The following is a 15,795-nucleotide window of genomic DNA, read 5'->3' as shown; positions in this document are numbered from 1 at the left end:
AAGCTCTCCTCCATCACATAACGGCTAGGAACAAGGGGGGGGGGGGGGGTGTGAAGGCTAACGCATACTTTGTCTGAAACGCACAAAGCCAGCAAGCTGCTGTTCATACTGCGTCACAGCGCGCTAAACACAAGGAACAAGCGCTACCTCCCCCCTTCTGCACAGATGCCCAGAATGGCTTAGTATAGCTCATGATTGACAGGGGAAAGAGTAATACATTGCTTTACCTTAGTGTACACGGCCAATTACTCTCTGTTACACTACCAGTTTACAGAAGAGGCATCATTAGGATTTAAAGTAATGAACATTATAGTGGTTTTCCATCACTCAGAAGAGTTCAATAATCACAAATAACATGAATGTGTTCACCTGTATTTAGAAATAAAACCAATTTAAATCCAAGTAGGGAAGTGGATAAGATGTTGGATTTCGAAAGTTTAGCAGCCAATTAGAGTTTGAAAGTTTGACTGCATTATTATATATAGATTTATCACTACAGTCCAACTCATACACTAACAGTACAAGCTTTAAGTGAGATACCAACCATTAGGAATGCCTGAATGAACAAATCCGCTCCATGGTTGGCTCAATCTTCTTCAGAATGATTCCCTGCTAAGGGTTTAAAGTTGCGTCACAAATCCCACCGCTTCTCAATATCGTCGATAAGCCTTGCTCAGCTTTCATTATCATCATCATCTTCTTCTGGCTTCTCCCATTAGGGTTCGCCGCAGTGGATCATCCGTCTCCATACTCCCCTGTACCCTACACCTGCCTCCTTCAACCCAACTACCTGCATGTCCTCCCTCACCACATCCATAAACATCCCCCTTGGCCTTCCTCTTTTCCTCCTCCTTGCTCAGCCATCATACTTTACTCTAAGAGGGCAGCTGATATTCCATGTGCTGGTGTAGAGGTCGACCAATTGATGCTAACTACCTGAGTGGAGAGTCTTGTGTTGTTCAATTAATGTTTAATTTAAACAAGTTTTTTGTCGGCATCAGCCGAAGAAAACTCCATATCGCTCGACCTCTAGGCCGAAGGTGGCGGCGTCATCCAAAATGTATTTTGATGGGGAAGGAAAAGTCTGCCTCTGACAAACAGGCATCAAAATACATTGTTCACGTTTAGACATAAAAGTCACATCAATGTTTAATACTCACTCCAACTGGTGCCTTCCATTATTAGTTTTGAGTAAGGTGGCTTTTCATTCTTTTCTCAGTAATGTATTTTTCCAATGCAATTTCACACACGAAGTAATGGATAGCACTTCGGCTGATAACTGCTACTGAGGTTTTTTATTTATTTAAACTTTTTTTAAGGGGAAAAAAAATGTCAACCTTCACAAAAAACCAGCACCTGTCTGAATGTTAGTCAATATAAGAGACAAAGTACAAAGCTCAGCTCATCATGGAGTTACGCATGAGCCCGGCTATAAATAAACAAATAAATAAATAAATAAATAAATAAATATATATATATATATATATATATATATATATATATATATATACACACATACATACATATATACATATACATATATACACACACACACACACACACACACACACACACACACACACACACACAGTGCTGCTGACTGATGACAAGAAAGATCAATAGACACATAATTCACTGAAAAAGTCAGAGAGCGCATAAAATATCATGATCATCATCATTATGGCTTCATCAGGTCTGAAAGATAAGGGACGTCATTATTGCCTTAGTCATCTATCAAATGCAGATGAAACAATGATGAGCAGCACACAGTGAAACAACAAACACACAGGGGTAGGAAAGGAAAAGGGCAAGTACATACCAAGTCACAAAAAATAAAAAAGAGACTGAAAGACAGGTGGGTAGACATCAAAAACAAAGGAAAGATATAAGAAGGCAAGTCTTACTTCTTGTTGTGGACGGGGCTTCCTTTCGGTCAGTCACTTAATCTGTCAGCCTCTCCTCTAATTGTGTAAAAATGTGCAATAAATCCAGGTTTCTGTAATGAGGACAGAAGGGACGGCAAGGTTAGGCTTTGACGGATGACTCTCTGTGTAGCTGTGCCACCAGGCAGTCAATATTTGCTCTCTCCTTCATTTGGGAGGTCTGTGCGCGTGTGTGTGTGTGTGTGTGTGTATGCGCATGTGTGCTTTTCTCTCCTAGACTCTGACCTACAGACAAACATACCGGGGCAAAGTGGGTAACACTGGGTATCAACTGAGAATTAACACCAGCCCTTTCCACCAATTAGACATATTGAGGTCATTGTTGTGCTGTATAATCCAGAGCGCGCACACACACACACACACACACACACACACACACACACACACACACACACACACACACACACACACACACACACACACACACACACAAAGACGACGGGCCCAAGAAAGTGAAAATTTATTGATGGGAGCGTGAGAGTGTCGGAGCGATTTGTCTGGGACTTGTGATGGAATTCTAGACTAGTTAAAGCACACACACACACACACACACACACACACACACACACACACACACACACACACACACACACACACACACAGTATTTGCGTAAGAACACAATTTCCCGTTCCAATGAAAGCAGAAGTATCGAGAGAGGATGTGTGAGCATGTTTGAAGACATTGTTGGACTGAGAAAAGCTTTCAGGCACCTCCATGGTAAGAATGCACAATACCCAGCTTGCATCTGGTGTCCTGGAGCTCCATTAGTGCTAGTAGTTTTATTCTACAGAGCACACGGTCATGCAGAGGAAGTAAAGACAGGGGTACACACAGAAAAAAAAAAAAGGGGGGGGGGAGCATGGCAGAAAACATGACAAAGGACACACAGGAGGGTCCTTTGTACTTGTTGACGTGGAATGAGGTTTTGAAGTTTAATGGAGCTCAGGGAGACAGTAGATTTTTCCACGGAGGACAGAGTGAGGGAGGGATCGAGGACATGCTAACAGTGCACACACAAAAATATGAGGACAACCACCAATCACACACACACACACACACACACACACACACACACACACACACACACACACACACACACACACACACACAAACACATCCTAGATTTGTAACTTTTAGATATCACCGTCAAAAGAGCATCATTGCTTATTACTGCAGATAATGAATGCTGTGCCAAAACCTAAAACTAAGTGCCCCCCCACCCAACCTTATCCTCAATAACCCAAAAGAAACCAATCTACTATATAAATATATATTTTTTTTTACATAAAAGCTGCAGTTTTTGTAAAGAAAAATAAGTACTTTTCATTAGGAGGAAGCCAGCCAATGGTTAAAAGCCTCACACATTCGTATTCATGTGGGGATATCTGGTCGTAACCAAGATTTAAAAACACACGTGCGCATACACACATTAAGCAATGTCCGAATTCCAGTGAAAGCTACGTTCCACCCTCCAGAGGCTTATCCTAATATTGATAGTGAGGCAAAACAAACTGAGGCTATCAGCAGTGCAGAACACCTAAACAGTCCCTCTTCCAATCAGTCTGTCCTGCACACATCTTATTCTTACACACAATGATCTGATCCTCTCTCGTCAATGCGTAACACAGGAGCTAAACTGCACCCCTTCTCGCCTGAATTCAGACCTGTACTCAGCTTCAAGTTTATCAGTCGAGCCACGGTGGACTTGATTGCCTAAACTGAAATCTTTTAGCCACCAGAGTGCCAGACTGATTGGATAAATGAGCAGAAATGTTGCCTATAAATCAGATATTAAAGCTTCAAATAGCTCGGGATCGATATGCTCTCGGCATCGGGGTTGCCACAAGTGCACTATCGAGCTTTCGACATTATATTGTTAACATACTCAGACAGGCACATGTATAGGAATTTGTCTGGTCACGCACACGTCTCTAGGAATAAACACTTGTATTGAACACCTGACACATCCTGTTATAGCGCAATAGGATTCCTATTATTGACACCAGCACCGGTGGACACCTTGTTTTTTTTTTCTTTGTTTTTTATATTTTATTTACAAACCAGTCGATGGGTAATTTAGGCTTGGGAGACTCTTCTGGGGCTGTCATTAATTTTTTTTTTTTAAGCACTGTCTGTTGTGGAGCAGCTGCAACCCATCGTGAATATACAGATAAACCACTTAAGTCTGAATTTGTCTCTAAAGCACTTTTCACATATTGTAAGCTGTCTGATACTCATTAGTGCGTTCTGATTCATGTAAGAACATCTGTGACTCTGTAAATTTGCAGCCAGATTAACTCATGCGAGGTTGGAGCTAGTAAGCGATGCTGTTAAGTCCCTTTCCTGTGAACATCTTGTGCCTTAATTAACAGAAGCAGAGGAACACTAAGTAAGTAACTTTTACAGAAATTACACAAATGGGTCACTTCTCCTAACTATATGTTGGGCATTTTGGCAGGCAAAGTTTACTGAATGGTGCCTTTGTATTGCTGAAACCCTATTGTAATTGTAAAGATTATTATTATGCCATAAAACTATTCGTGCAAACTAAAACCTAAGACCTAGAGAGTTGAAACTTTGCCAGATGGTTGAGCTCATTTTGGGGAGAGGTTGACAAAGTTTCAACCCAGTTGACCAAAAGGGGGCGCTTAAGTCCAAAAAAACTTTATTTCACACATTTCTGGCCATAGCTCGTACAAGGTTTATCGTATCGACTCAATACTTTCAGATGCTTCGAAAAACCAACGAAAATGCCTATTGAGGTATTTTCTCTACGAAGTTCACTTTTTCCGTAAAACCGAGTTATGTTAAAAACATAACACTTTTTTGAACAATTTTTTTCCTAGGTTTTTCACGCACTCGGAATGAACCCAGTTCAGTAGACAGTGATTATTAATAATTGTCAGACAAACTCTGAACTTTGAATCGCGGAGGCTCGCCAAAACGTTCGAAGTAGGCGGAAATGGCTATAACTCCTGAACGGTATGATATTTCCTTAGTCAAACAAAAAAATGCATAGCTTTGCCACTTGGTGGCGCTAAAAAATATCTATAAAATATCTATAAAAGCTATAACTACATGAGGATATTTGCATATCTCAAAAAACATGGTCGCCATCCACCAATGACCTTGGAGCACCTGTTAGACAAGGTTAACGGAGGCCAATCAAAACATAATTCGGTAAGCATTTTGTACCCATGGCCCTAAAAGTCTGTAAGAATTTCAAACAAACTTGGCCTCTAGGGGGCGCCATGTTTTTCAAGTGTATAAATGATTGTATATTGCGCGATTTTTCAAACATACACTCGTGTATGTTTGTGAATAACAAGATTCGTCATGCTGAGCAATTTTGTCTTAAGTACCACTGCTGTTAATTAAATCTTTCACTAATTATTCTTAATTCGCTTAAAAACAGTTTTATTAACTAGTCCTGAGTTTTTGGTCCGACACTAATGCAGAAACTTTCTACTCACTGTTCAAAAGGTAAAAAAATGGCTATAACTCATGAAGGGAATGAGATATCTATTAGCTCAATCTTTGGTCAAATAATAAAAAAAAAAAATGCATGGCTTTGCCACTTGGTGGTGGTAAACAAAGAAAAAATATAACTACGCTACAACTACACAACCATCATCCGATCGATTTGATACTTGGCACGCAGTGTCTCTGTCTAATGTAACAGAAGATTTTATGAGGATATTTGCGTATCTCAAAAAACATGGCTTCCATCTGCTAATTACCTGTGAGCACCTGTTAGACAACATTACCAGAGGCATGTTACAACGGAACTCAGTGGGCATGTTCCGTTCTTTTTCCTTATGACCGTCACTACCTTATGTGTTTGAACCCCGCTAATCGCTGCTTGCAGCTATATTTATTATTATTCAAATAATTATTAAGTACAGTTAGTTAGTGCTGAGTCCTGGGCTGCCTCTGGCCTGGCCGTAAGTCTCGATGAACGGATACTGTGGTATTATATGAACGAGTCCGTTACCACAACCAGACAGGAAACATCAGTGGATGGAGAAAGTGTAGCGCAGCTCCAAGTCCAATGACAGAAGAGAAGATTAGAAAATGATTATATTTACTGTGGCCTGTGCAGGGCCAGGAGCCTGCGGCTGCCCTGTTGGCTACATCAAACCATTTCTCACCAGCTCATGAAAAGACTAGCGGACTGGGAAAAGCAACAGGAGAAATTCCTCTTAAATCGTAGCAGTCGCAGTGACATGTTATTAGCCGCGCACTGGCTCCAATCTGATCCAGGGCCATGTGGGCAGACCGTGCACAAGACTAGAGGGGGGGGTGCACTTGATGGTGCTGCCAATCACAGCACGACTGGCCAAAAGCATCGAGAGCAGATAAACACCCCAAAGGCACCAACGTTTAAAAATAAGGCATGTTTAAATCCCATTTTTGAGCAGACTGAGGAAAGGGTTGTACCTGACAGACATACGAGTGTCTGTTAGGCATCAGAAGGGAGAGATACGATCTGTAATTCTATCAGATCCCCAAAGAAGCAGTAAACCTCTCAAAAAGCATTTCATCATCCCCCAATACAAAGACAGGAGGCTCTTGAGACAGCATCAACAGACAATCCTTTAAAAGTGCAGCACTGTTTTCATCTCATCTCTTAATCCCAAAAACCACTCTGCATCACTTCAACTCTATTCCAACTGGACAATCAGACACGTTTCTCAGACTCATCCGTTCTGGGTTGGACAATACACAAGGAATGATAACGAGGTATAAAAAAAATGCGTGGCGTTAGAAGGAGCAAGCTTTTAAAGGAATAGACTGAAGTGCAAAACTGCTAATTAGAAAATCTTAGGAGGCGAAGAGAGAAAAAAAATATGTATAACCACAAAAGCCTTCACGCATTCCAACAAACAGTTAAAAAAAATAAAATTTATTCTGTTGTGATGGGGGGAAAAAAGCACGAATTAATGGGTTAAATTTCATTTGAATAAAATTCAAATCAAGAGTACAGCTAGCGGAATAAACCCTGCACTTTTTTTCCCCATATCATTGAGTGTAATATATTTGCGGGTATGAGCACTCATTTTTCTGAAAAAGCAAAAAAATAAATAAAAATAGTAAATGCATGACAACTTATGTTTATACCCCGAAATGATTTCATCAAAGTCTTAGATGTCTATCCAGAAGCTTCAATTTGAGAATCATATAATATAAAATAGCCTCCATAAAGCAGGACGTGCCTCCACATAAGGGTGTGCGATATTGACAATTCTTTCTCAAAATTTTTTATTTTATCGATAACGATAATTCGACGATATTTTGCTGAGTGTGTTATCGTGCTTGTACCTTAAGGACCGCTGACTACTAAAATCTTTGATATTCGTCATATTTTGTGTGGTGGTCCGTTCACAGCAGTGACAGAGATTCAACTTTTCCAAAGAATTTTTAAATGATTTTTATTTATTCATACTTATATTCATACACATACTTATATTTAATCAGTCAATTAAAATAATGGGGCATTTTGGCTGTTATCAAGCAAATAAAATTGTTCTTTATTATATTGTAATATACATATAATATAGATTTTATAATTATATTTTAATAGCTTTTAAAATGTAAATTATTGTAGAAGAAATAAATCCAAGACATGATGGAAAGGATTTAGATTCAACATCATCTAATCGCAGTCATTATGCAACTGAACACGTTATTCATAACCCAAGGCTATTCCCGAGGTGGTGCAACGTGACCCATTTGCCGCTTTCCAAACTTGGCACATTTAGAAGAAAGCGAGAAGAGGTCTATGGTCAGTCTTACTGCGGATAAATAAAGGTTTAAAGACGTGCCATCAAATTGATGGCCTTCCTAAATCCTCAGCTCAAGGGCATCGCAGTACAACCCACAGTCCATAAACTGCCTGCAACACTGTAAAGCCAAAAAGTACAGGGTGTGCGAGGCTTCTATCCTGCGTTTACGATACCCAGCGCTTCAGATTCTATCATGATCCCTGCAGGTTTTTTTGCCGGTACACTGTACTGTCTTGCTGGTGGACAGGAGACATGTCAACATTCAGCACAACTGATAAATAATAGAGCACAAGGACGAGACATTAAACCCTGCGTCATTTTGACAGCCAAAGGCGGCGCGCCCCGTCAGACAAAATTCCCACAAACTACTCGGGGAGGAAGAAGAAAAAAAAAAAAAGACAGAAGCATTCATCAAAAGACATAACAATAGCTGACCCCCTGACCCCGGCTGTCTTCATTGACTCTATTAAGTTCCTTCCAGAACATTCTTTCGAGGCGAGTGCTTTCAACCCTTCAGCCACATTTTACACCTTCCAAAGCATAACAAAATTATTTTGTGAGGAACAGCTGTGGGATGACAGTTCACCAGCCAACAGACAACTTCTTTAACAGTCCTGAGCCACACAAACAAGTTATTGCTCTTGTGACATGTTTAAGGTCCATAAATAACCATATACTAACATATAACCTAAACCTCAGATGGGAAATAAAATAAAATGCTTCCTTGGGGGCTTTGGTCAGCAAAGTCTAAGGAGACCAGGAGTGGTCTTGTGGTCCCTATAAGTTTAAAACTGTCAGTGTGACGTGATTATAGGGACATTTGTTCAGAAAAAGCTAAAAACACACACCCACACAACCACAAAAATATTTAGAGACAGGGATACTTGCACATAATCTGTGATGCAGCCACAAATTAAATTTGCAGAGAAGGAAAATAAAAGGACAATTCAAGAGATAAGGCTAATGGCACTTTCTGTCTATATGTCCCTGTGTGGACGTGCCGAGACTACAGCCGCTCAGGGGCTAAGGGAGGGCTTTGTTGCCTGGTGGACGATTCAGTCCAGCAGAAAGGAGCTCTATTCATCCAGCACCATGTAACTTCTGGCTTTAGTGATTATCTGGAAAGGAGCATCAAAACCCAAATGTGGACATCCACACTGACGTTTCCCTGTGACTACCATCAGTACTTCCCAATCCACTGTGTAGAAGACATGTGGTGCAAAGAGCTGAAACATGGTCTCAAGGGATCTAAGATATTCGAGTGGTTCAGTCAGTCAGCGCTGCAGCACAGCCACATGACACCTGGCTCTATAGTGAGCTCCTGTGGGAAACTTGTCCTGACTGCTGCAGTTTGGAATTAGAATAATGATATGACAATGTTGGATGATCTGCTAAAGTGGCTGGAAATGAAGTGAAGTAAATTTCTTTATGAAGCCTGTCCTGTATATTTGCAGACATATGCTCTGATTTTTAAGGTATAGATGCTCTAAAGGTACGAAGCATACCGGTGCTGCAAGAGGGCCCAGTTCATTTAGAGCTTAAGAATGAATGAACGAACAAACATATACATCTATACTATAATAAAACCCAAACGGCACAGAACAGTTTTCTATGCAGCTGGGTTTAACCAACAATACAAACCCAAAGCTGCATTCAATTAGCAAATCGAATGCAAACGGCATACTTAAAAAATGACTCATTCGTTTCTGCATATTTTGCGAGAATGCAGCCACCTGGTGTTACTGATGAAAACACTTTTGCCAGAAATGAACAATGCGCAGTACAACGTCACAGCCAGTTTTCAAAATGCTGTTCAGGCTGAACAGAATGCACACTTATCCTATCATCTAGGGGGGGGAAACCGACAAACCACAAGCAGCATAAATGACACCTTTGTTAAAGAAAAGGAAATGCATATACACTAGGGTTATTAACTGTGTACAGAGTATTTACTGAATATAGACATACTAAATTGCTCAAACTGTTCCTGACATCAAACGAGCTGAACACTCCCTGAAAAACAACAGTGGACGCTTTACACATAAACTTGCACTGACTGACAGTGCTGCTAAACTGTGCCTAATGGGAACAAAAAGTTTCTTTTAGGTCATTATTTGTGGTACTGTGTGCTAGTTTGCCTCCACATAAAAAAATTCTCACAATGCTGCATCACTGGCCAGGCTGTCCATTACCTGAATGAAGATTTATACTGATTTATACCAATTAATAACATAAAAAAACACAGAAGGAGTGATCTCTGTGTGCAGGTGTTCTTTTTCAAAGCTTTTAAATCTTTGCAATGATATGTGTGATTATATATGGTCAGGTCAATTGATGAACATCTGTTTCATCAAATCACTGCCCTCGTGCAGATAATATAGATAGGAAGAAAAAAGACAATTCAGAGGTGTCTGAACTGCATGCCAACAGCAAAAAGTATACACAGAGCCCACATACAACACAGCAAGGACAGTATCTCACAAAAGTGTGTACACCCTTAGTGATAACAGCTGTACGTCATGTAACCACGCAAAGCCACATGTCCTATTCATCATGTTCATGTTTTTGTCTACTTGACAGGACCATACAAATTTGGTGCTTAGAATTAGAAGTGTTGCTCTCCACAAAGTTGCAGAGGCTATAAGATGATCTGTAACACCCTGAAACTGAGTTACAGTACAGTGGCCAGGGTCATACAGAGATTTTCCAAGACGGGTTCATCTAGGAACAGGCCTCACAAGGGTCGATCAAAGAAGTTGAGTCCTCGTGCAGAAGCTGCCTTCAAAAAACAGACGCATGAGTGCTGTCTTGCTTTAGAGGTTGCAGAAGCAGAAGGTCTGCTTGTCAGTGTTCAGACCATACGCCACACACTGCAACAAGTCGGCCTGCATCGCCGTCGTCCCAGAAGGAAGCCTTTTCTGAAGCTGGCTCACAATAAAACCTGCTAATGGTTTGCTGAAGACAACCTGTCCAAAAGCATGAATTACTGGAACCAAGTCCTGTGGTCTGATGAGACCAAGATAAATTTGTTTGGCTCAGATGGTGTCACCAGGATGTGGCCACACCTGCTGAAGGAGTTCCAAGAAAATCGTGTCTTGCCTACAGTCAAGCATGGTGGTGGTAGCATTATGGTATGGGGCATGCAGTTAATTGAGAGAAACATGGATTCCAACATGTACTGTGACATTCTGAAGCAGAACATGATGCCCTACCTACAGACACTGGGCCAAATGGCAGATTTCCAACACAATATGACCCCAAACACATAGCTGAAGAGGACAGCTTCCTTGCTAAAAAAGCCAAAGATGATTGAGTGGCCAAATATGTCCAAATATAAGACCAAATATAAGAATCCTATTGGGCACCCTCAAGAGGAAGGTGGAGAAGCACCATGTGTCTAACATCAAGCAGTTCCATGATGTCATTATGGAGGAGTGGAAGAGGATCCCAGCAACAACCCATGAAGCTCTGGTGAATTCCATGCCCAGGAGGATTAAGACTGGATGATCAGAGATCAGAACGTAACGTCAACAAATAACGCACTACCCCTTTGTAGTACCGATACAGGGCAAACTACTTTGAAAATCATTTTTATCGTGCATCTAACATCTAATAAGAAACAATGCACTAAGTTTCATTAGGATCCGTAATGTTATTTGGAAGAATTTACAATGCGTGAGAAATCGCGTTTTTTGCGTGTTAGCCGCGATCCAGGACAAATTTTTTAAAACCCTTTCTTTGTGAGCACCTAAGACCCAAGAGGAAGGTATGTTCCAAATTTCATTGCAATCCGTTCAGTGATTTTTGAGATTTCGTGATGAGTGAGTGTATATATATATATATATATATATATATATATATATATATATATCCAATTTCATTTCTATAATATTGTCCCTTGAGAACATATAATAAAATGGTTGCTGAAATCTATACTCACTTTTGTGAGATACAGTACTCGCTCGCTCGCTCACACACACACAGACACACAGACACACAGACACACAGACACACACAGCAAGCAGGGACACAGCAACCGGAAGAGGTTAAGAGATGCAGGTAGGGGAGTGATGGAGACAGAGATTAATAGGAGAGGAAGTTTCCGGAGCACATCTGTTTGTGACCGCGACAAGGCCATTCAGGTGCTGAAAAATGTGCCCTGCCACGCTGCAGTGCCTGTGGCCAAACACACAGACAGCAATATATCTCAGATGAGTGGAACAAGCAACACACACACACACACACACACACACACACACACACACACACACACACACACACAAAACGACACACACAGCGTGACTCTGCCACCACAACAGATGAGGCACAGGGAATGGCTTTGTGAGCTTTCATTACTGCAGCACACCTTAATTTAGCCTCCTGGTTCAGCCAGACAATGTTCTGAGATGGAGAGAAGAAGAGTTAATACTGAGCAATGCACAAGCCCAAAGAAATAGAAAAGACTGCACCTGGCTTCTTAGTCTCCAAGGAATTCCTGTCCAAGTGACATTTGACCCTTCAAAGCCGACGTGCACTTGCACTCCCCAGACAGACCCTCATTAGTTTGGGTGGCGCTCTTAACTAATGCCACATAAACAAGGTCGCGGTCTTCTCAGTTGTCCCGTTCAAATCATGCCCCGAGGCTGCAACACCAGAGGAGCCCATTTTAGCATATAAGCAGTGGCGGGGAAGAGAAAAGGAGACAGGCAGGGAAAGAGAGCAGGCAGGATGGACTGACGTAAAGCAGTGGATGTATGTGACAGTCTTTCTGCGAGAGCGCCAGGCGGGACAGGAAAGTGATCCAGGCAGCTCCGGCTGTTGCAACAGGCCCCGTATAAACCACGAACAGAAGGAGAGAACAGCCACAGGCTGTGGAGGTGCAGCAGAGCAGAACCCAGGGGATGGAGGATTACCTAAAATATTCATTGAGGTTTTGCCCCTTCCCTATGCTGCACAGCACAGTAAATACTGGCTCCCAAAGGCCTGCTGCTTTACACACAGATTAATGCTAATCCATCTTAAAGCTGGAGGCAGCACATACACTGCCCGATTTCTCTGTTAGTATGTGTTCCTCGGAATTGTGATCAAGCACAGAACAGGGGGAAAAGTGAGACACTAACCACAAGGAGCACCAACGTGTGAATCATGGGTGTTCATTAAACAAGTGAGAGGGGAAAAAACAAAGCGATAAGTAGCTGCTTCTCTTTTTGATGTGTGCGTCAGTCTCTGTGGATCTGTACGACATAAATGCTGCCTGAGGGATAAAAAGTGGGCGAGCATGTACGAGACCTTTGCAGTGTGTGATACAGCCCTATGCACGCAGTAAACATTGGATTTATGTTCGTAACAGTCATCCACGTCAGCGTCGCTGGTATTTTCCCACTGACCATTCGCTATTACCTAAACTGCGTTCCCCAGTGACAAGGTAGCAGCATGAAGGCTTTTTAATCAAGTAGCTGTAAAAATTTCAGCTTGGAAACATCAAGGTATGTTTTTCACTGGTTAGATGGAGACACTATCTTTCAAGACAACATAAGGGAGTTGTTTCTTATGAAGTCTTCTAGTTTAGCTACAATATATTTTTTTTAAACAGTCTGCACAGAACTTTCTCAGCTTCAACATATGGTGCATTCTTGTTATTTTAGCAAAAAACAAGACACTCCATATTTACTGTATGCAAATCCTGAGATCAGCATTAAAATTATATTAAAGTTTATAGTGCATAAATGTACCAACATACCACAATGCATACTGTAGAAAATGCTATTTTAAACCCTTTTCTTCCAGGATTCCATTCATTTTACTAACTCCATTTGCACAGCCATGTTTTGTTTACTAGAGTCATTACCATTTGAAGTTCAGAATTACACTATAAGATTGAGACACCTGACTTTCCCAGCCATACGTGGTTCTTTCTAAGGCTGAAACGGTTCCTCGAGTAAGTAATTTGAATAAAAAAAAAAAATTGAAACCAAAAAAAAAAAACGGCTTCGATTAGTCCATTTCCAAAAAAACAGAAATACAGTGCGTTTACGCTTTTTCAAATTTTATTTTTATTTATAAATTTGTATTTACATTTTGATGTAATATCGCATTTAAATGCACTAAATAGGTTTTTCCACAGGTATTCTTAAATGCAATTTCAGCAATAAAAATTAAAATTTTTCCACAAGTGACTTTTGTCTTAATTTCTCTTGTATATTTAGTGTTGCTCTTTATTAAAGAAAAAGTACTTCTTATCCAATTAATCATAATCGGTAAAATACATAATTACTAAAATAATTGATAGCTGCAGCCCCAAGTTCTTTCTCAAACTGTTACCACAAAGCTGAAGGCATGCGATTTTTAATAGCATGTCTTCAGATGCAGTTGCATGAAATTTTCCATTCACTTGAACTAAGACGGCAAAACACGTTCAAGCATGACGATGCTCCTGTGCACAAAGCCAGCTCCATGAAGATCTGCTTTTCATGAGTTGGAGTGGAAGATATCCTGCTATAGAGCTCTGAACTCAACCCTACTGATTAGCTTTGGGATGAATTGGAACACTGTCTGCACCCCAGGCCTTCTCACCACACATACATCAGTACTGACTTTACTAACACCCTTGTGACTGGATGAGCACAAATCTCCACAAGAACACTCCAAAATCTTATGAAACATCTTCCAATCAGAGTTGAGGAAACTATAAGAGCAAATTGGGACTAAATCTGAAATGCAATAGTTTATGACACCATACCATAAAAAGGCTCAGCTCGTAGCCTAAACCAAAAGAATATTAATACTGTTGGCAAACTGATCTGCCCAACCATGATTTACCCAACAAAACAAACAAACAAACATTTATATTTGCTAATATGTGAAATGAGTGTTAATATAGCGATAAATGTAACAGGTAAATAATTCTACACTGTTTGGTAATTTGAGACAGCATAAAAATGACAAATGTATTTACATGATCCAAATAAAAAAAACTGATTATGGTTTTTCATATTAAAATGATTTTCTAAGCCTGGCTGCGAGTCCTCCCCTGCTTGCAGCAAAGTATTTCCCTCTGTCTTTGTGTCCTAAATACCTCCTATTTTTCTTCAAACCATTTCAGACCAGGCATAAACCGACCTTAAAGCTAATCCTATAAGAAAGCTGCCACGTTTTCTCTCGCACCGGTCGAGCATCCGAAGCCAACACAGTGTCTCAGTGCGGTGACCCAGCAGTTACAGGAGCCTTTATCTGAGCCAGGTGCTGGAGCACTGTGTGGAGGGAGGGAGGCCTCACGTTTCTCCTGCATCACTGCTGAGGAGGAGGTGAATGTGTACATCTCCACTGGAGCGTGAGGACTGGGTCAAACATGCCACGCTGTTATGGTTTTCTCTAAAGCAGCTCCACTCACAGCACGCTGCTTCCTGCTGAGAACGCTCTGAGCCGCAGAGAATGTGTTGATGCACTGCTACATCACACACACACACACACACACACACACACACACACACACACACACACAGTACTTCAATTGCCACACAACTTGCATATTTAAAAACATTTTGATACAAACTGCACTGTAATCAAGTTGTCTGTCTCAACCAAACGTGAATAATATGTTGAACATAGTCACTTACTCGAGCAAAGAGAGAGGCGGTTGCTCTATAGCACACAATGAGAGATATTCTTTCAGCACATTTAATTTTGTCACATTTCCCTCCCTCCCTCCCTCCCTCCCTCTACAAGCAGCTTTATTTTATTACAGGATAGTAAGAGAATGGCAGAGCTTTGGAGATATGGTTCTGTGTGTCAGACCACAGAAGGCTAAGCCCACTGGCATGACGCATGGCAGTCACTCAAGACAACAGCCCAGGAGACAAGCATGCTTCTATGAGACGACGCTCGAAACGCACGGATGACACAGTCATTCTCAATAACGAGCTGAATGTAGAACTCCGAATGACTGCCATTTAGGTGGAGGGGAAGAAAGGTAGAACAGGCTTGCAGTTATTCACATTGTGCGGTTAAATTCTTTATAAATCGTGAACGTGGAGGTTAATATAAAGTAACGGAGCTAAGAAGCTCT

The 15,795-nt window shown here is 41.0% G+C and overlaps 1 protein-coding gene and 1 long non-coding RNA gene across 7 annotated transcripts in view; one reads left to right on the top strand and one right to left on the bottom strand.

The window, feature by feature from the left end:
• ndst2a (N-deacetylase/N-sulfotransferase (heparan glucosaminyl) 2a) overlaps positions 1 to 15,795 on the bottom strand; it is a 125,879-nt gene that overhangs the window by 37,922 nt on the left and 72,162 nt on the right. For 4 of the 6 annotated variants that reach the window (XM_083538314.1, XM_083538313.1, XM_083538312.1 and 1 more), the window contains one exon: positions 1,905 to 1,996. The exons of the other annotated variants lie outside the window; for them this stretch is intronic. The gene's annotated coding sequence lies outside the window, so the exon portion shown is untranslated. The remainder of the gene's footprint in view (positions 1 to 1,904; positions 1,997 to 15,795) is intronic. 6 annotated transcript variants of the gene reach the window in all.
• Positions 1 to 15,795, top strand: part of LOC310724443 — a 430,012-nt gene that overhangs the window by 358,792 nt on the left and 55,425 nt on the right. The window lies entirely within an intron of this gene.

The sequence above is a fragment of the Silurus aristotelis genome, assembly GCF_946808225.1.
Source record: "Silurus aristotelis genome assembly, chromosome: 4".
In the NCBI taxonomy this organism is placed as follows: Eukaryota; Metazoa; Chordata; class Actinopteri; order Siluriformes; family Siluridae; genus Silurus; species Silurus aristotelis.
Note: the sequence above shows the minus strand (reverse complement) of the source record. Positions and strands in the feature narration are given on the sequence as shown.